At 35.7% G+C, this 22,419-nt stretch overlaps 1 long non-coding RNA gene across 1 annotated transcript; it reads left to right on the top strand.

Moving 5' to 3' along the window:
- Positions 1-5,042: 5,042 nt before the first annotated feature.
- Positions 5,043-6,836, top strand: LOC131806000 (uncharacterized). Its single transcript, XR_009343925.1, has 2 exons — positions 5,043-5,174; positions 6,427-6,836. It is a non-coding gene; the product is annotated as an uncharacterized LOC131806000 (long non-coding RNA).
- Positions 6,837-22,419: the final 15,583 nt, after the last annotated feature.

Here is a 22,419-nt window from a genome sequence, read left to right as displayed (position 1 = left end):
GTAATTGTATTATTGTTATTTTTATTGCATTATCTATCCAACTATGAATGACATTTGCACTCGAAACTTTGAAACTGGGTCATTTGGTCATTAAGGTTTAAAATATGTGTTTTGTAAATGTGCATTTTTGGCTTGTGATTGCCAATATTTTTATTTTTGGACCAATGCACTTAAAGGAGTCGGCTTTCTTATTGTCCATACTCCTACGTGTGCCAACGTATAGGAGTGTATTTTTATTGTGTCATTTGAATTGAACTTCATAATGTCTTATTGAACTCATATATTTTGTTACATAAATCCATTGAGTGGCAGATCTGGAACACTGCATCTTGAAGGGAGTTTTTTAAAAACAATATATTGGCATATGATACTATTTTTCGCAACGTCTTTCTCAACCATGTGAATTTGCAAAATCTGCTGTATAATAGGGTAATAGGCTGGGAGAGCTTCTCATACCCATCAAGAGATGAAAGTTTGAATTGTTGTGATATTAGTTCTAAAATTTAGGATTTGATCATATATAAAAATTGGAAAAAATATTGAATTGTAGTCCATTTAGTTAAAAGTGGATATAGCGTAATGTGGATGTCATATTGACCAATTTTGGCGAAAATATTTCGACTCATTAAGACCGAAAAATATCAAATTTCAGCGAATGTGACAAGGACCTTTAAAGTATATAAGAAAACTCGGTGCCACTATTTATTCAAAAATACCGAAATCCTGACGTGTAACGGGGGAGTGTCAATAGCATATTATTAACACCTTCATTGATGATTTGTGATACGAAGAAAACCTACCAATTATAAACCCGAAATGACACAATTGAAATCTGTTAGATACAATACCAATTTCCAAATTTTCAAGCTCTACATAAAATAATGTGGAATCTATCTTGATCTCTGCTACTGTTTAATGTAACTATATTGCATACGTTAGGCTATGAATGTAACTTGCATATGTGTGCGTCCCATGTAACACATTAGAATGTTATCTGTTAAGTTCTACACTGGGCCAGATTCATTACAGAGCCATACAACTTAACAGCCCTGTTCTTATCAATTACAGAGCTTACATTCACCAAGCATACATGTGGAATACAATGTTAATTAGGCGAGCCAATCTTTTCAAATCTAGATTTTTTATACCCTCCACCATAGTATGGAGGGTATTTTAAGCTTGTCTTTCTGTTTGTAACACCTCGAAATATACATTTTAGACCACACAAAGTATATGTATTCTTGATCAGCATAAAATTGTATATCGATGTAGCGATGTCCGTCCGTCTGTGGAAATCACTCTAGCTTCCGAACGAATTAAAGTAGATTGATACAATTTTAAAATTGATAAAATTTTACTCTACAGGACTTTTGGCATTGAAAATGGGCCATGTAGGTACACGTTTTGGTATAGCCCCCATATAACGGTACCTCCCGATATTTGATATTTTGATATCGGAATTGTTTCAAATTTGGTATTTGAAGTTCGAAATAGAGGCTACAGCCTAAGACAGAAAATTGTCTGTGCAGGTCCACGTCTTAGTATAGCGCCACAAACTTGGCATTTGATGTTCGTAGTGGATACTACAGCCTATGACAGAAAGTTGTCTGTGCAGGTCCACGTTTTGATGTAGCCCCCCTATAATATTACCCCCGAGATTCGGTATTTTGATGATTTTAGCTACATTATATACCGATTTTTTTAGGTTCACATTTGAATATTGGCTTATGACAAAAGTTACCTATGCAGGTCCATGTCGTCGTATAGATCCTAATGTAAAAACTACAGGGATTTTATTTTTTCTGAGAATTGACAAATTCGTTCCAACACAGCTGTTTTACTTGTTTCAAGTTCGAAAATACTGAATTTAAAATTTCCTAAAGACGCAAAATATTTTAGTTCAACATTCATTATGTCATCGGTATGCTTCTTAGTTCAAATTCTAAACAAAGTTCAACCTAAATTCATTTGTTCGTTTGCTTTGAACCGATGTCTTCTATCACAAGAAAACGTTAAGCATAAGAAGGGCTTTTAGTACTCAAAATACTCAATGTCTTTAGTTTAATAAAATTTCAAATAAATTTTGATTATAGCCCTATCGGTTTACACGTATCCCGATTGTACCAAATTTAGTACACATTTTCTTCTACACTACTTCCTACATACCGCAATCCTACACTCCAAGTTTCCAAAACCATCTCCATATCTGAAACATAAAATCCAGTAGAAATCTTACTGTCAAATTTCAGAATTCCAGCTCTATTGATTTATTCCAATTCCAATTTGTACTAAATTTAGTACCATTTGGTACACAAAAGTACGAATTTCCGTATATTTCTATATACCTTAATCGTACACTCCCACAGTATTCCCAAATCCAAATTTTAGGATTCCAACCCTATCGTTTCGCCGGAAAATATAAACTGTATTAAATTAAGTACCATTTGGTACACATGAGTACGAATTTCCAAAGCAACCTACATTCCTCAGACCTTGAATGCAATGGTAACCTTATTTCTCAATTTTAGGATTGCAGCTAAATCGGTTCATCCAAATCGAAATTGTACCAAATTTTTTACTATTTACTACTCTTGTGCACATAAGTGCAAATTCCAACTTCCTGCATATCCCAATCCTACACTCCACTAGTAATATGAATTTTAAATTTCGGGATCCCAGCTCCATCGGTCCCTCCAAATTCAAATTGTACTAAATATAGTACCATTTAGTACTTTTTGTTTGCATGTGTAAACACATAAAAAACGAGCTCTTTACATCGACTCTAAACCTTAACCTTGATTCCCATTCCAAATATCAAGTTTGTAGGTCTAACCGCTCATATGATACGAAATTTTATCAAATGTAGTAAATGTACTTTTCGTACACTTTTAGTTCAAATTTCCCAAAACCCTTTGGTACATTCATCATACACTCCATCAATAACCACCATTCCACTTCTATCCACTGGTTCATCAAAAACCATATTTACTAACTCTTACTACGAATTTTCAAAACGCAGCTGAATCTGACATCTTCGGACCAAGAGTGACCTTCACCCAAAATTTCAAGATTCTATCTTCAGCCGTTTCGTTTTGGCATCGATGAATTATTAAGTCAGTCAACCACTTTACTTTTTCAGTAATAAAAATTCGTTTCGAGTACTAGATGTTATATGTGCAGATAGGAGTCAAACGCCATAATTTTTACATTTTTTTTTTTAATTTTATTGAATGAAAGCACAAATGCCGGAAATATCATCAAATTTTAGAATAAGTTTAGATTTGTTCGAATTGGTCACCTTTTTTTAGTGCCAACCTTGCTTTCCAAAATACTCCAGACACAATAGTCCAAGGGATTGGAATCCGGTGCTTTTGTGTGGAAATGAATCGTAGTAACTCATTTTGTAACCATTCTTAGGTGGTGCATGCTGAGTGCGTTGGTGATGAGTCCTATTGGAATGTCCAAGGTCTGCGGCCAAAATCTTTGCGTGCCCATGGCTGTAATACACCCTCCAGAATATATTCGCGATAATATCGGCATTTATTCTAATGCCACGGTCGATTAATACGAGCAGAGAGCGACCATCGGCTGTTATGGCGGCCAACACCATCACCATAGCCGGCGCTTGAGTTCTGATGGCCAACAGAAGGTGCACATTTCCTCTTTGGCAAGTAAACACGATCATTTTGTCTGTTTACAAACTGCTGGACAACGAATATTTTCTCATCGGAGAAAACCAAATTCGGCAGTTCACTACTTTCGGCCAAGCGAAGCAACTCTTTAGCTCTTTTGAGTCTATTTTCTTTCTGTTGCGGTGTAAGTTCTTGCACTTTTTGGAATAGCAATGGCTTCTCCGCTAGCGATATTGCGATATGTTCAGCTCACGAGCCATTTTTCGGCCACTGCGACGCGAATTTCGATCAAATCGTTTTTTGTTTTTTTTTTTCGAACAATTTTTGCTGATGTTGCTGTTTTCTTCCGTCCACTTCCATGACGCCGTGTTACGCTACCAGTATCACGTTAACGAGCGATAGTACGAGACACAAAAGATTTATTCACATTTAGATGCTGGAGTGCTCTAACGATGGCCACTTGTGATTTTCCAGCCAAATATAAAGAAATCACACTATCACGCTTGAATTCCATCACGAATAACTTTTTTTCTGCAAAATTCTCACCAAAATGCTTTTGTACGCTTGTAAGCACTGTCACTGGAATAATTTTAACAGCTGTCGGACGAGGAGCTTAGAAATGACAGTAGTCTGAACTTGGTTGCATTTTTTTCGTCTCACCTTGTACTGACTTGATATGGTAAAAGTAAGTTATTTTCCTGGTAAACTTATCATTACTAGTAATATTAAATGATAAGCCCGTCAAATCTTTGTAAGTACTTTTATTAAAAATGATCATATATTTTTTTAATAATATAATATAGAAACGGACTGAACGGACTATACGAATCCTTTAATAGACCGATCAGTGGGCCACTTTTTACAAATATGGCTTTAACTTTAAAAAATTTATAAAAGTCTCATTGGTAGTCCCTCATAATTCACATATTACGACTTTTATTGTTTATTTCCAACAAACCACAGAGATGTCCCAGTTTGGTATAAAATCCCCCACTACTGGCAACACTCATTCTATCAAAGAGTGACACTTGTTTTAGTAAGCATTAAACATCACCACAAAACAACAACAACAAACCCACATAGAAAAAACAAACACATGTTGAACTTGAATTTTGTGATTTTTCCTTTGAAAAAGAAACACAATTCAAATACAATAATAATTACAACAAACATGAATGAGAGAGAGAAAGAGAGAATTCTGTTACATGATGCATTTCACTTGAGTCATGAGAATGGGGGGATTAAAAATTTGGAGAGCAATCAAGATGCTTCCCAATAACAGAATATGAATTGTGTGAGGCTGAGAGAGCACACCACCAGCATAACAGTTGAGAGAGCGACACGCTTTGTTATTTAACATTGGGGCTTGTACTCTCACTATGTAATTTTTTAAAATGGGGCCACTTTGCCGACACTGTACAAGAGAGCAGCCATTAACATTCGAAAACCTGTTTTGAGATGTTGTTAACATTGTGTTTGCCTTAAGTGGAGTCCAAGTGTGCTCCAAAGTGTTTAGTTGGCAATTTACGCTCGTGGCGCAAGGTTGGTTTTCGTCTTTTGTTTTGGGACGTGTTGGACAGTGTGTGTTTTTTCAAAGGGGGTTTTTACGTACAACGCTTGAGAAGAGATCTTACAACAATAAAAAAAAAATAAAGTGTTTTAATTAGAAATCAAAAAAATCTATATATCTGTGTGGTGGATGTGATCGAAAATATATTTCGAAACGATCATAATGATGCTGCTGATAATGTTGAATAAATGACGTGTTATTTGTGGAAAAAATATTAGTTTTGTTATTAATAATTGCTGATGATGGAAATATGAAAATTTTATAGAAATTACAGCCATAACGAGCTCTTTTTATTGTTGGCTCGCCATTAAGTGAATGAGTGCAATTCATTTAAATAAATTAAAGCATGTCTGAAGAAGACAGAGGAAAAATCCAAATTGTGCAAAAGAAAGGCGAAACGAAGAAATAATTTAAATACACAATCACGTCATTGCAGTAGAATAAATGAATGAATAAATGTAAGAAGCCGGAGAATACAAGGAGAGAAAAGAAGTTAATTCAACTCGAACGCTTAGCCGTTGTACCAGACTCAGCTGACTACCTGCCTTTCAGTGAGAAGAGATGAGGGAAAGACGGTAGTCTCTGTTGTTTTTTTTTTTTTTCAATTAACTTCATTTGCATTTTTATGAAATTGTGATTTGTTGTAGGTTATGCTTCAACTCCCCTAGATTGTTGTAGTACTACCATACCAGCATTGTTGTTGTTTATTTTCTGTTTTTTAATTTAAGGGCTTCCCCCATGCCTTTGTGTTACCTTGGCTTCTTCTTATGTTCTTGTTGATTTTGTATTTAAATTAAATCTTTCGTTTTTTTTAGGTTTTATCTATTGAGGTTTTATTATTTCAAAATGTGGATTTGAAAACATCAAATTCATATTTTTTTTTAAAATTTTAGATATTAATTTTTGTTTATTTTTTTTTTTAATTTAATCCCCTTTAATGGAATATGAGAACTATGTGACTTTTGTGAACCAAAATTGAGATTCCCAGAATAACTTCTTCCAGAGATGATGTAGAAGAAGATTTGTAAAAATTTCGGTCCATGTTATCAAAAATTATTCATCAACTTTTTAGATTTTCTTGGTAGCTAAGTTAACTATTTTTATTTTTTAATTTTTTTTTTTGTATTTTTCCAAACTTTCCACTGTTTTAACTCCCAAGAACACATAATCGCAAGTATCTCCAATATTGTGTAAAATTTTGTGTCTCTTTTATTCTCCATCTAGTTCCTCCAAACAAAGAAATCATTGTGATAAAAAAACAACAAATACGTTTATCACTACTATTCATTAAGAAATAGTACTCTGAGTGCATCCATCATTGATTTTGTTTTATGAAAAGAAAGACGCTAAAATAAAAGCGCACCAAAACCAAAAAAAAAAAAAAAAAATACAACAACTACAAAACCAGCGAAATATAACTCGTATTATAAATTCTCCTCACATCTCCGTTTTGTGACGGGAGCAGAGTGAAAGAAAAAATCACCGACTGTTAGAGCGTGATTGTATGTGCGTTTCGAGTGTGTGACATTTTCGGAACAGTGCACCAAACTGTGTGAACTCCAACGGAGCCAACATTCTTCTGTTGCTGCTACGGCTGTTGTCGCCGTTCTTCTTTTGGATTTTCAGCTTTAGAGTAGGTCAGGTCAGTATTACTTTTTTTAAATTTTTTTTTGTATTTTTTTATTTCTTTTTGTTTTTTGCTTCTTCTTGTTCCTCTTTGTCTTTTCTTCCTTCTGGGTTATTGTATTTTAGCCAAAGCATTCTTTTCATATTGCTATTCCCTCCCCTCTCCATCCCATTCATATGTTTCACATCCGCATTGTCTTCTTTTGTTATTATTACTATTCGTTCATTCTTGCTTCCCCACACATTCTTCTATTCGATGAGAAAAACACACGAAAAAAATGAATTGTGTTTATGACTGGTGTTATTTTTTTTTTTGAACATGCCGCGTCATAACATGGAGTCAGTGTCGTCAACTTCTCAAGGTTGCAAAAAAATGCCGCAATTAATTTTGCTAATTGCATGGGCCAATACAAAACCAGTTAAGCCGGCGTTTAAGAAAAAAAAACTTTAATTTAAACCAAATCGCTAATAATATTTTTGCGACATTATTTTCCAAAATCTGGTATGATCTCCATATAAAGGTACATCCCGATAATCCGTATTTTAATGATTTTTGCCACATTTTGTAACGGATTTGTCTATCTCGCCGAGCTGAATCGATTTGGCTATGTATGTCTGTCCTTCTTGTCCTTCACGTCACAGGTCGCAGTTATGGCCCTATCCTCACGAAACTGAAACTGCAGGTCGGGTTAGGGTCACAATAGATACCTATTATTTTTGGAGATGAACGCTAAATATTTAGGTGTTGAAATGTACCAAAAACAGAAAATATCCTGATTTCGACCCGAAATTTAGCATGCAGTTTGAGTTTAGGGCTGGACAGAAGCCTACCATTACTTGGACGGTCATCGGACAACTTTTAGCGGGTAAAAAAACATAACTTTTATGCCAAAAAAAATACCAAACTTCCACTAAACCGCGAATATTGTTTAACCCGGCCGATTCACCAATACATTAAAAGGTCACTTCTGCTGATAGCCAAGATATCGGATATATTGCAAAGTAGTTACAATATATATGTAAAAGAAATAGATCCTAGTTATTCTGCTTTAAAGTCAAGAACCGCTGGACTGGATTTTCACAATTCTCATTAATTTTGAATGGTCTCTTGCTTAAAACGTATAAAATATAATAAAATCGCGTAAAAAATATGCCAATGAAAAGCGAATATTTTTTATCGCATGCGATATTTTCAAGTTACCTTACACTTTTTAATTGAATATTTTCTACAAAAATTTTTGCAGGGGGTAGGATTAGGGTCAGAATTGAAGTCTACTGTTTTTGAAGATGTACATTTAGGGATTCAAATGGAACCAAAAAAAATAAAAATTTTCCTAATTTTGCAATCGCTCTGCAATTGAAAACCAATCTAAGGATTTGGTCATAAGGGCTTTCAGCATATCACATGGCCGCCCCCGCACGACTATAGCCTTTGTTTTCATGTTTCATTTCCTGGTATCGAAAGAAATTTTCATTTAAGGTATTCCATCGGCGGCGACTATAAAATTTCGTCCTGTTTTAATGAGATCCATTATTTTTATACCATACATAGTATGGAGCATATATTAGGTTTTGTCATTCCGTTTGTAACACCTCGAAAAATACATTATAGAATTAATCAGCATACAATTCTATATCGATTTATCGATGTTCATCTGGGTTGATTAAATTTTACTCAGATGTATGTTATCTCTGCAGGACTTTTGGTATTGAAAATGGGCCACGTTTTGCTATAACCTCCAGATATTCAGTATTGTGATTATTTGTGTCACATTTGTCACCGAAAATATTTCAAATTTGGAATTTGAAGTTCTTTATGAGCAATACATCCTATGACAGAAATTGCTCATACAGGTCGTATATTCCCATATAACGATACCTCTCTATATTTTTAACGACATTATTCATCGGAGTTGTTTCAAGTTTCGTATATGAATATCAAAATGGTCTACGACAAAATTGCATATACAGGTCCACGTATTCGTGTTGGTCGCAATATAACAGCAACTCCCTGTATTCAATTGTTTTTTTTTAATATGCAAATTACTTTCAAATCGTGGAGAATATTTAATATTTAAATAAACTTTCGATATACTTTTTTCCGAGAACTTTTCGAGATATGTGAACTATAGAAACACGTAGACCTAAATGTGTCTTTTTTTGTCTGACAACTTCAAATATCTGATTCCAAACTATAATCAAACACCGAATTAGACTATACGAGAACCTACACAAATATTACCCTAATCTAAAGAACTGGCTAAGTCGAGCCTGGCTAAGTTACGTTTGGACCTTGTCGTAGACTTCATATTCATATTTGAAGAGAATCGATTTATCTTTCATAAAATATATGGTTATTCAGAAGGAGTTACCCATTTTCGATATAAATGTGAAACGTCTTAAGTTTTTTTTTTTTTTATTTAGAATTTTTGTAGGGTAGGATCTTTTTTAAAACCAATATGGTCTACCTTTACCCTTTATCTGTTTGTTTTTATGGGTAGGTACCAGTACGAGTGGGTCAATGTATTCCATCTTCACGTTTGCAGGCAAAGATATTGAGATGTGCTAAGAAACTAATTCCACATTTTACGACAACTGTGGTTTTTTTTTAATATTGACTTTTTGTGGGGGAGGTACCAGAATTATTTTGCCTTTTGGGAGGATTATTATTGTTCAAACTTTTGACCCTTTCTGAGGCTTAACAGTTAAACCAGAATCAAGTGAATAACACCGTTGCTTTCTTTGAGACAAGTTAAAATCCCTTCAAGAATTTTCTTTGGCGCCAGTAAGACTTACGGGTGGACTCCAAACCTCCCGAAACGGAAGTCCTCAAAAGAGAATGCAATATGATTCAATTGAAGTTTGTGTTTCAGAATTCTTCCACTAAGTAAATGTCAAGGACTTACGGATTAAAATTACTAACGTTGAATTATTCACAGAATTTAGAACTGTGTATTTCGACTATCACTTTAAATTAAACACGTCATCCTTGCTTTTATAATTAAAACCTCCACCATAGTATAGAGGGCATATTAAGTTTGTCACTTTTGACTGCATAAAATTCTATTTCGATTTAGCGTGCAGGTCCACGCATTCGTATAGCCCCAATATAACGGCACCTCCCGATATTCGGTTGTTTGATGATTTTAGCGACATTATTCGCTGATTTTTTTTTTAAGTTTCGCATTTGAATATTGTAATGGCTTATGCCAAAAGTGGCCTATACAGGTCCATGCCGTCGTATTATAACGGAATTGTTAACGGATTTTATGTTTTTCGAAAATTGTCAAATTCGTTCCAAATGGTGGAGGGTATTCAAAGTTCGGCCCGAACGAACTTAAAGCTTTTTTACTTGTTTTTTCCTATACTAGCTTACTTTGTTCCAGTTCGTTTCGTTTGTTCCAATTCGTTATGTGTTTCTAATGAATATCACGATATTGACCATTTTATCAGTTTTGAATCTGCGACAATGCCAGGAAGCCTTTTTGAAACCAAACCAATTGGATTAGGAGGCTCCAACTAGCAAACCATTATTTAGACAAAAAAATTTTCCAACCGATTTAAAGGTCACCTTGAAAACTATTCAATATTGCTGCACGTTTTAATATTTCGTTGTAGTCTTCAAATCCAATTCATTAGCAAATTTTCTTTAATTTCATTATTTAACCAGTAAAGAAAGTCCTAAAGTCGGGCGGGGCCGATTTTATGATACCCTACACCACTTTGCTAATTTAGTTGAGCTCCACTTAATAATTGAAGTTTTTATGGGAGAATTCAATCATACACGCTATGATTATAATTATAATTTAAAATTCAAAGGACTAAATATGCCGAAGCATTTGTATCTTTTAAATTCGGACTTGTATTGCCCATTTGGTGCGAAATTAATTTGAAATCGGATAAAAATATATATGGGAGCTATATTCAAATCTGAACCGATCTCGATAACATTTGGCGAAGATATTTCTGATCTGTATTTGATATATTTCCCTGAATATCGTTGTTATGGAGTGCATATTACGGCTGTGGGTAACAAATACAATAAATCGGATGAACAATATATATGGGAGCTATAATTATATCTGAACCGATCTTCACCAAATTTGGCATACTACCTTCTAGACTAAATTCGGTCGTATGTGCCAAATTCCATCCCATTTGGACAAATAATAGACGTTTGGTGCACAACAAATGTTAAATCGGACGAAGTTATATATGGGAGCTATATCCAAATCTGAACCGATCTCGATAAAATTTAGCAAAGGTATTTCTGAGCTGCATTTGATATATTTCCCCAAATATTGTTGTTACAAAGTGCATATTACGGCTGCGGAGGACAAAAATAACAAATCGGATGAACAATATATATGGGAGCTATAGCTATATCTGAACCGATTTCGATAAAATTTGGCATACTTATTTCCAACCCTAATTTGTTTGTATGTGCAAAATTTCATACTATTCGGGCTGATATTACACGTTTGGTGCACAATAAAAGGCAAATTGGACGAAGATATATATGGGAGCAATATCTAAATTTTTACCGATTATCTCCAATTTCAATAGGGTTCGTCCTTGGGCCAAACAAATGTTGTTTGCAAAATTTCATCTCAATCGGATAATAAATGCGACCTGCATTTTGTTCATAAGAATAAATGGACAGACGGACGGACAGACGGACTGACATGCATAAAACAACTCAGAAAGTGATTCTATGCAGATAATCAAAAGGAACTATGGGTCTATCTCGTTTCCTTTTGCCTGTTACAAACAAATGCACAAAGACATAATACCCTGACCACCTTGTGGTGTAGGGTATAAAAATCACAGAAAAGCATCCAAACTCGCTGCAAAGTTTACATTATTACACCGAATCTTTCTTCGGCTAAAATGAAAGCGTGATTATAAAGCAACAATACAACACTTTCCTCCCATTATTCTTGTGTTTTGTTTCATAATTTCCTTTCTCTTCTGGTTCGTTCTTCTGTTGCCTCATCGTCGTGGCCACCGGTTATTTTGCTGTAAATTGTGTTAAACAGCAACAACAACAACAACAGCGAATTATGACAATCATTAAATGCTGATGACAGACAATACGCTCTGCTCGGTGTTAAGAGTGTAATGACGCCTCAACGGTGTTGTAAACTTTTTGCTTTCCACCGTAAGCGTTGTGAGTGGATGTGTGTGTGTGTGTTGTGCGGCTTTTGTGGCATGATTGTTTTCTTCTTTGATTATTCATCACGTTTGTTGTGAGAGGTTTTATGGCTTACCGACATGGTGGTCGAGATGAGAGTGAGGGGTGTCTTTTAAATGGGTTCTATTTTCATAATTCTTTTAAAAATTAGAAATGTTAATAAACGCTGAAGTATGTTTCTTTCGCTCTCTCCCTCGCTCTGGGAGTGGTTAATTAATATGAATCACGCAAAATAATTATTAGTAGCAATTTGTTGAATTTGTTGTTGCCGCTGTTGTGATGATAAATTAAAATCGTGCTATAAGATCATGATTTTTGAAATTAATCCCCTTTTTAGGGTGGGAGGTGAAAATGGAATGGGGGTGGCTTTTGGTTTATTAAAGTGTTAATAAAGGGTTGGTTCTGGAAGTGATGGTAAGGATGACTAATCTGAGGTATACATATTTGATACAATCATGTTTAACGTATTCTAAGTCTTGTAATGACAATGTTTTAAATTAGACGTCTGGGAATAGGGGAATTACAATAGTAACTTTAATCTAGAGCGAAACTTATTAATTTCGAATTCCAAAAAATCACCTTCAGGAATCTAATTTTGATAATTAAAATCCCATATTAATTTTGTATATTATAGGGATTTGAGTAAAATCTTGAACATCAATGTCCTAAACATCATTGTCCTTAAAAAAAATACATTATTTACCAGTCCTTGCAACATTTCCGCTCACGATTGGAATTTATTTACCTCTCGAATTTAGAAATTTGTTGCTTCAAAACAAAGAGTAACCAATTCGTGTTTCATTATCTGAATGCTTTTGTTGTTGTGACATTCACCTAATTTGGCATCATTAGCTCAGTTCATGGACACAGTTGATGGACTGAAGTGCAATCTACACGAGATGTTTTGGATGACTAAATATTTGTTCCTCGAAATAGAATAGTTGCGAGTTTCAATGACATCATACATTCATTAAAAACGAACATTTTGCAAACAACTTTTTTAGTCGATTTTTTTTAGATAAATGATAAGCGAACTACATTGTGAGAGTCTGAGAACCAATTTTGTTCTTTAGAAAAAAAATCATTAAAAAAAATTTATAGGAAAAAAGCCCCAGGCGGTACTGAGGCATTGATTTTTCCATAGAAAAAAATACCTCAGGCGGTACTGAGGCACCGATTGTTTTCTATGATTTCTATAATAAAATGGCTTAGTGGTACGGAGCCCTGATTTTTTCCAATAGAAAAAAAATGGCTCAGTGAGACTGAGCCCGGATTTTTTCCTATAGAAAAAAAAAAATGGCTCAGTGAGACTGAGCCCGGATTTTTTCCTATAGAAAAAAAATGGCTCAGTGAGACTGAGCCCGGATTTTTTCCTATAGAAAAAAAAAATGGCTCAGTGAGACTGAGCCCGGATTTTTTCCTATAGAAAAAAAAATGGCTCAGTGAGACTGAGCCCGGATTTTTTCCTATAGAAAAAAAAAATGGCTCAGTGAGACTGAGCCCGGATTTTTTCCTATAGAAAAAAAATGGCTCAGTGAGACTGAGCCCGGATTTTTTCCTATAGAAAAAAATGGCTCAGTGAGACTGAGCCCGGATTTTTTCCTAAAGAAAAAAATGGCTCAGTGAGACTAAGCCCGGATTTTTTCCTATAGAAAAAAATGGCTCAGTGAGACTGAGCCCGGATTTTTTCCTATAGAAAAAATGGCTCAGTGAGACTGAGCCCTGATTTTTTCCTATAGAAAAAATGGCTCAGTGGTACTGAGCCCTGAAAATGGCTCAGTGGTACTGAGCCCTGATTTTTTCCTATAGAAGACAATGGCTCAGTGGTACTGAGCCCTGATTTATTCCTATAGAAAAAATACCTCAGCCGGTACTGAGTCACTGATTTTTCTTAACGGAAAAAATTGTTCAGGTGTTACGGAGCCCTGATTTTTTTCGATAGAAAAATGCCCCAGTGATAGTACTGAGGCCATGATTTGTTTCGATAGAAATAAATGCCGCAGTGATGGTTCTGGGGCCATGATTTTTTTATAGAAAAAATGCCTCAATGATGGTACTGAGGTCCTGATTTTTTTTATAGAAAAATAAATGCCTCAGTGATGGTACTTAAGCCCTGATTTTTTTCTATAGAAAAAAAATGCCTTAGTGATGGTACTGAGGCCCTTATTTTTTTCTAAGAAAAAATGACTCATTAATGGTACTGAGCCCTGAAAAATGCCTCAGATGGCACAAAGGCCGAATTTTTCTGTATAAGAAATGGCCGGATTGGTTTATATCCTCAACCATGTGGCTACAGAGGGCATATATCATTTGATACGGCCAAAAGGTGCCTCATCGATATAACGGTTTTATAACTTTTTGGACATTTGGAGTCGATCTATGGGTCCATCCGCCCGGCCGTACGTCTGCCTCTCTGGCTGGTGCGAACCATAACTCTCGAAGGAATTATCCGATTTGTTCCAAAGTTGGTACGGCGTAATTATATTATGAAACTTAGATCGAGTCCGGAGATGGGCAATATCGGTCCATTTCTTCTGGTACATCCCCAAAGATTTTAATTGAAAATAATTAAAAAAAAAAAAAATTAAAGCATCATACAATTTTGTTCGAATTTGGAAATCCCAATATTTTTGTCAGCGATAGGTCAGATACGGAAAAAAGGGGACAAACTCTTATAAAATGTAAAATAAGAGTCCGATGATCTAAAAATTTTTTTTTTTTCCTAAAATTTCACACATACCAATATAGAACTGGCGTGAAGATGAGATACATTGGCCCACTCTTTCTGGCACCTCCCCTACAACAGTGGGTGAAGTTGTCGATAGTCTAAATCTGGAGCGTTGTAATATTTACATCAGATTTATATCAGGTACGAAAAAAACTGGACATCTGAAAACATTGAGGATTTTTTTTTTAGAAAAAATATGGCACCTCTGTAACCACTGAGGCATTTTTGGCCATAACAAAATTTGGGCCTCTGTGAACACTGAGACATTTCTTCCCATAGAATGTCAGGCCTCAGTCCACCCATCAGAAAAATCAGAGACATGGAGGCATTTGTTGTTCCCATAGAAAAAATCGGGCCTCGGTGAACCCTGACGCGTTTTTCTCATAGAAAAATGGGCCTTTGAGAAATCTTAGACATTTTCTCCCATAGAAAAAAAATTGGTTCTCAGTTTCATCTGAGGCATGTTTCCCTATAGAAAAAACCTACCCGAAATCGGGCCTCAGTGCCATCTGAGTCATTATTTTCCCATAGAAAAAAATGAGAAATATGGAAATATACTTTAATGGAAAATAAACCGTCAGTTCTTCAAGAATCTTCAAAATCCATTCCAATATAAATAAAGTCATTCGAAAGCCATAACCTTAACAACACATGTAAGCCCATGGGGACAAAGCAATTGTTTTTAATATTCTTAAAAGAATTTAAAGATTTTTGGTATTTCTCTGGCGTATCAACAAGCAAACAATAGAAGGAATAGAGTTGTTGCACTTGAATTACACAAAAAACAAAGAAAACGAAGTACTACAGAACTGTAAATAGCATTAGTACCCCCAGCACCAGCACCACAGCTAACAATGCCACAACGAACCACAATACAACCAAATGCTGTAGCTAAAACGCAAAGCCTAAAGCTTACAGTCAATGTCCTTGTCTCGTTGCAGCATCCTCCTTTGGGCTTATGATCTGCATTTAACGTTTGTAGTCTGTTTCACTGCTTCTCCGTTTCTTTTCTTGTTTCGAGGAAATTGCAAAAATTTATTTCCAGTTTTATTTTCTTAATTTATCCTTAACTGCATTATTGTCTTTATTTGTCCGAAAAATGGGGGGGGGGGGTGGGAAACGAAACAAAACAACAGAACAGAAGAGCGAGGAGCATTGCAAAAAATGCACACAGCAACAAAAAGGACCTTGAAATTGTTTAACTAACTCAGCTAGTCGTTGCACATGGCCAGGAGTTAAGGATGGCGCAGTGTGGCGTGGCACCAACAGACAAAACTGTGTGGAGAGGATACTACAGTGGTTAGAGAAAAATGTTAAAAACTATTTTCTTCCTATCTTCATTGATGAAATCCTTTTATTCCATTTCACAGTCTTTATCCATTTATTTGATTATAGCACTACCACACAAATTACCCCTCTTTTATCACTGTTGCTTGTGTAGTGGTAGTTGTAGAAGTAATAGGCAAACAAAAAAGAGCAAATACCACTAGAAAGGATTCCGACAAAACTCTGCAACAGACATGGTGAACTCACAATCACATATTTGACTGAGGGAAAAAAACTATTGTACACACACACACACGCGTATATCCTTACATACAAAGTCCTCAGCCGTTTTTGTGATTCTTTTAAATAAACTCATTTTAGGCAAGGCTATATCCTCTTTTTGCTTTTGCCAGCATACTAAAGTAGTTTTTTGTTGCCTATTTAAAATGTTCACTTTAAATACCGTAAAAGGACAATATAGTTAGAAAATGCAAATAACAGAATCGTATATAAAGTCATTAGAGCAATTCAGAGAGAACAAATATACTGTTTCGGAAACTACCAAGAGCGGTAATAATTATGACGGGCCTCTTGTTTATTTTAAACATTGGAGTCGATAGGATTTTTCCAAGGCAAAATTTTAAAATACAAGTACTCTTAATTTTTTTTTGACGAAATTGCATAGCTTTGTGAAAAACTAGACCCATAAAGCGACCGTTTTCTAAAGAAAACGCAAGGTTTTGCAGAAATTACATTATTTGACGAACTGCATAATTTCCATAATAATATCTGAATTCCAACGTGTTCCACTTTAAACTACAAATACCAGTAAGACAGTTTGGATAATGCGGGAACCTCTATAGACAATTTATTCTTCAAGGATTGTCATCTACCAAATCTTCTCAATACCACATTTGAAACAATTTCGTGGGTCATCAATATACCGAATATCGGAGGGTATCGTTATATGTGCGCTATAGGAAAATGTGGACCGATACATACAAATTTCGCCACCAGAGTTAGAACCCATTATGACCTACAAATACCAATTTTTAGACAATTCGTGGAAAAATGTGGCGAAAATAGTCAAAATACTGAATATCGCGAGGGTACCCCTATATGGGGGTCATACAAAAACGTGGACCAATATATACAATGTATCGCCACCAGACCTAGAATCCATTATGTTCTACAGAGACCAAATTTTTGACAAATCCGTTAAAAAATGTGACAAATTATAAAAATATCGAATATCGGGAAGTACCATTATATGGCGGATATACCAAAAACGTCGACCGATATATCTCATTTTCAATACCAATAATTCTAGACACAATAAAAATTGTTCTGGCACATTTTGAAGCTCTACGCCAAATAAAGTGTACTGTATCGTGATTACAACAGACAAGCGGACATCGTTAAATCGACGTAGAATTGTGTGCTGATCATGAATATGTACACGTTATGGGGTCTCCCAAGAAAATTAGGGATGTTACAAACGGAATGACGAAGTTAATATACCCTCCTTTTCAAGGTAGAGGATATAAAAAACCCATAATCAAAACAAAAAACATATCTTTCAACATTTTTGTAACGTTCCGTTAAATTTCCTTGGAATCCGTGCATTTCAGGTATACGGGTGAGATAAGAAACTACAAAAAAGTCAAACGCTGCCCGAATGTGATCTGCGGTCTTTTGGCCCATTTCCGGCGAAGCGCTTGCTTGAGGTGATCGACATTTTGGTATTTTTTTTTGCCAACATTGCTTTCAAAAATACTCCAGACACAATGGTCCAATGGATTGGTATCAAGAGATTTTGGTGGCTATTGTGCGCTGGAAATGAAGCGAGGAACCTAATTTTCTAACCATGGTGCTGAGTCCTGTTGGAATGTCCAAGGTCTGGGGTCAAAATGTTTGCGTGCCTAAGACTTTAATACACCCTCCACAATATTTTCGCGATAATATTCGGCATTTATTCTGATGCCATGGTTTCGTCGATTAATACGAGCGGAGAGCTACCATCGGCTGTTATGGCGGCCCACACCATCACCATAGCCGGACCTTGAGTTCTGGTGGCCAACCGAAGGTACACATGTTCAGCTGACCTCTTTGGCAAGTAAACACGATCATTTTGTTTATTTACAAACTGCTGGACAAGGTATGTTTTCTCATCGGAGAAAACCAAATTCGGCAGTTCACCACTTTCGGCCAAGCTGAGCAACTCTTTAGAACTTTTGAGTCTATTTTCCTTCTGCTGCGTTGCGATGTAATTTCTTGCACTTTTGAAATTTTAATGGCTTTACCCAGATCTCATTTTTCAATATTTGCCAGCATTTTTCGGCCACTTCGACGCGGGTTTCGATCAAGTCGCTTCTTTACTTTTCGAACCATTTCTGCTGATGGCTGATGTTTTCTTCCGTCCACTTCCTTGACGTCGGGCCACGCTAACAGTATCATCGTGACGAGGGATGGCACGAGACACAAAAGATTCCTTCATATCTAAATGCTGGAGTGCTCTAACGATAACCACTTGTGGTTTTCCAGCAAATGTAAAAAATACGCTGAATTCCATCACGAATAACTTTTTTCTGGAAAATTCTCACCAAAATGCTTTTGTACGCTTGTAAACATATAATGAGCTGTCACTGGAATATTTTAACAGCGGACGGACGAGTGGCTTAGAAATGACAGCAGTATGAAGCTGGTTGCAGTTTTTTCATCTCACCCTCTACAAAGTTTCGCCACCGGAGCTGGAACCCATTATCAACTACAATTGCCCATTTTTAGAAAAATTCGTGGGAAAATGTGGTGAAAATCATCAAGATACCAAATATCAGGAGGTACCGTTATATGGGGGCTATACAAAAATATGGACCTATGTATACATTGATTTGCCACCCGAGCTAGAACCAATTATGACCTACAAATAACAATTTTCGGACAAATTCGTGAAAAATGTGGCAAAAATCATCAAAATACCTAATATCGGGAGGGTACCGTTATATGGCGGCTGTACCAAACGTAGACATGCAAGTTTCGCCACCGAAGCTAGAACCGATTATGACCTACAAATACCAATTGTATACAAATCCTTGGAAAAATGTTGCAAAAATCGTCAAAACACCTAAAACACCAATATTTCGCCACCAGGAGCTAGAACCCTTTACTAAAAACTAATTTACTAATTTTTAGACAGATTTGTGGGAAACATGTTACGAAAATCATCAAGACACTGAATGTCGCGACGTACCCCTATATGACAGCTATACATTTACATTTATACATTCTATGTAAAATTTGAATAGATGGGAACCAACCTTTCCGTACGTCCCCCACAAATCTGTCCCAACATAGATGGTAACTTTCTAATTTGTTACAAAAGATCGCTTGGTCTACTGATTCTGAAAGTTTGTTTATTCTCAGATCCTTTAAAAGAAAATCAACAGATTTTCCACCAGAATATCGGTTTTTCTTTGTCAGAGAAACTAATGGTCAAACGATGACCCTAATGCTGATCTGAAATTTGCCTTTTAACTACTTCTAATTTTGGATAATTGTTTTGGTAGCTTCAATGTTGCCCAAGTTTCCTACATATAGCAAATACGCCTCAGAAACTGGATCTTTAATAGATCTTGTTTTTAATAAATTATTCTAGAATTATTTTTAGTACATAAAATACAGTAATGTTTGCGCTTAAAAATTAAACAAGTTAAAAGCAGTAAGTCCTGCCGGGCCGAACTTTGAATACCCTCCACCATTTGGAACGAATTTGAAAATTTTCAAAAAATAAATCCCCTAAAAAATTCCGTTAAAATTTTAAAAATTCCGAATATAGCCGTTTACTGGGTTTATACGACGTGGACCTACATAGGCATTGTTTGTCATAAGCCATTACCATATGCAAATTCGAAACTTGAAATAAACGGTGAATAATGTAGCTAAAATCATCAAAATATCGTATATAGGGAGGTACCGTTATATCGGAGCTGTGCAAAGACCTGGACCAGCATAGACAATTTTCTGTCACAGGCTGTAGCATCCATTATGAAGTTCAAATACGACATCTCAAACAATTTCGGTGGGTATTGTAACTAAAATCGTCAAAATACCGAATATAGGGGTTGTACTTATTTATGGGGCCTATACGAAGACCTTAACCTGCATAGACAATTTTCTGTCATAGACTGTAGTTCCCATTACGAACTCTAAATACATAATTTGAAACTACTACGGCGAATAATGATGCTAAAATCATCAAAATACCGAATATTGGGAGGTACCTTTATATGGGGGCTATAGGAAGACGTGGACCCTTCACAGAACATTTTCTGTCTTAGGCTGTAGTACCCAGTTCGAACTTCAAATGCCCAATTTGAAACAATTCCGGTGAATAATTCTTCGAAATACCGAATATCGGGAGGTATCGTTATATGGGGGCTATAAGGAGACGTGGATCTGCACAGACAACTGGATCTTTGATCTGGATCTTGATCTGCATAGACAATTTTCTGTCATAGACTGTAGTTCCCATACGAACTCTAAATATCATAATTGGAACTACTACGGCGAATAATGATGCTAAAATCATCAAAATACCGAATATTGGGAGGTACCTTTATATGGGGGCTATAGGAAGACGTGGACCTTCACAGAAAATTTTCTGTCTTAGGCTGTAGTACCCAGTTCGAACTTCAAATGCCAAATTTGAAACAATTCCGGTGAATAATTTCTTCGAAATACCGAATATCGGGAGGTATCGTTATATGGGGGCTATAAGGAGACGTGGACCTGCACAGACAATTTTCTGTCTTAGCTGTAGTATCTATTTCGAACTTCAAATACCAACGTTTAAACGATTCCGGTGAATAATGTCACTAAAATCATTACAATACATATTATCGGGAGGTACCGTTATATGAGGGCTACATTAAAACGTGGACCTACATGGCCCATTTACGAACTTAACCTGCCTACTGGCAAAATAAACATGCGTGCAAATTTTAGCCTTCTATCTTAATTCGTCCAAAGGATAGTGGGATTAGAACAGACGGACACACAGACAGACAGATGGACACACAGACGGACAGACGGACATAGCTAAATCGACTTAGAATTTTACGCTGATCAAGAAATATATACTTTGTTGGGTCTGACAGGAGTATTTCGAGGAGTTACAAACGGAATGACAAAGTTAATATACCCTCCATAGTATGGTGGAGGGTATAAAAAAAATCTAATAGATGAAAATTAAAAACAACACAGCAAACCCCAACTTGACAGGATACATTTCACAACTTGAGCAACCGCAGCAGCAGCTGGCAGGCAGATGCCATCAGTCTGAGCGCAACATCTGTGACCATGAACTAAAAAAATGATGCCAAATTAGCTGATTGTCTAAATGAAAGCAACTTAATTATACGACGAATAAAATTATTGTTTTAACATCCCGACGCATGACAAACACACCCCAAAATCTGCATATGTAAATGAAAAACGGAAAAGATTAATGCACACATGTGGGGACAACAAAAAGCAAGTGACACACAACAAGAGTAAGTGGCTGGAAAGTACTTTTGGACACGAAGAATACTACAGATACTCCGGTCATGTGGTTGCCAATTTTTGTATTTTATAATAGTAATAGTACAGAACACTCGGTTAACTTTCAAATAGGTTAATGCAACATTAAGCCACAAAAATGTACTGCTGCTGCTGCTGTGTTCAAGAGACAAAAAGTTTCACTTGCAGGCATCTGTCATGTCCTTTTTTTGTCTAAATGGTTGTTTGTGTGTTTGTCTATACCAAGTGTGTGCATGTGTGTGTACAAAGTATCCTCTGCTGATTGTGTGCAAATAAAAAAAAACACACACACACACACGTTTAAATACACCATACGGTACATAACAAATACTGCATTAGATTGTAGACATTATGCCCGCAGATTGTGCCACTAGGCGTGTGCACAAAAATAACACTAAACTTTATGGTTTACATGAACTAACAAAAACATAGAAAAGCAAAAACAAAAACAAATTTAAACGAGAGAATGGATCATGAACTCGGCAGGAAAAAAAACATAATAGAGTGACATGGCACTCACACATACACAATAAGGAAAATTTTTAGTTTTTTAGCTGTTGGATGTGATTCTATTAACAAAAAAAAAAAAAAAAAAAAAACTAGTAAAAAAAGAGGAAAAACTACATCAGCATTTTGGATATTAGAATTTTACAAATAAAATATCTTTGCACACAAATACCAGCATGCAAATGTCAATATCAACAGTGTGCGAATGCAACACCAGCAGCAAAAACTCAAGTAAACACTTGAGCGACACTTAATAATATTGGTGGCGTCAGGTTGTTCGAATAGTGTGGCTAAATAGATATGAATGCCGCAAGAA

This window comes from Musca domestica, unplaced genomic scaffold (genome assembly GCF_030504385.1).
Source record: "Musca domestica strain aabys unplaced genomic scaffold, Musca_domestica.polishedcontigs.V.1.1 69, whole genome shotgun sequence".
In the NCBI taxonomy this organism is placed as follows: Eukaryota; Metazoa; Arthropoda; class Insecta; order Diptera; family Muscidae; genus Musca; species Musca domestica.
Note: the sequence above shows the minus strand (reverse complement) of the source record. Positions and strands in the feature narration are given on the sequence as shown.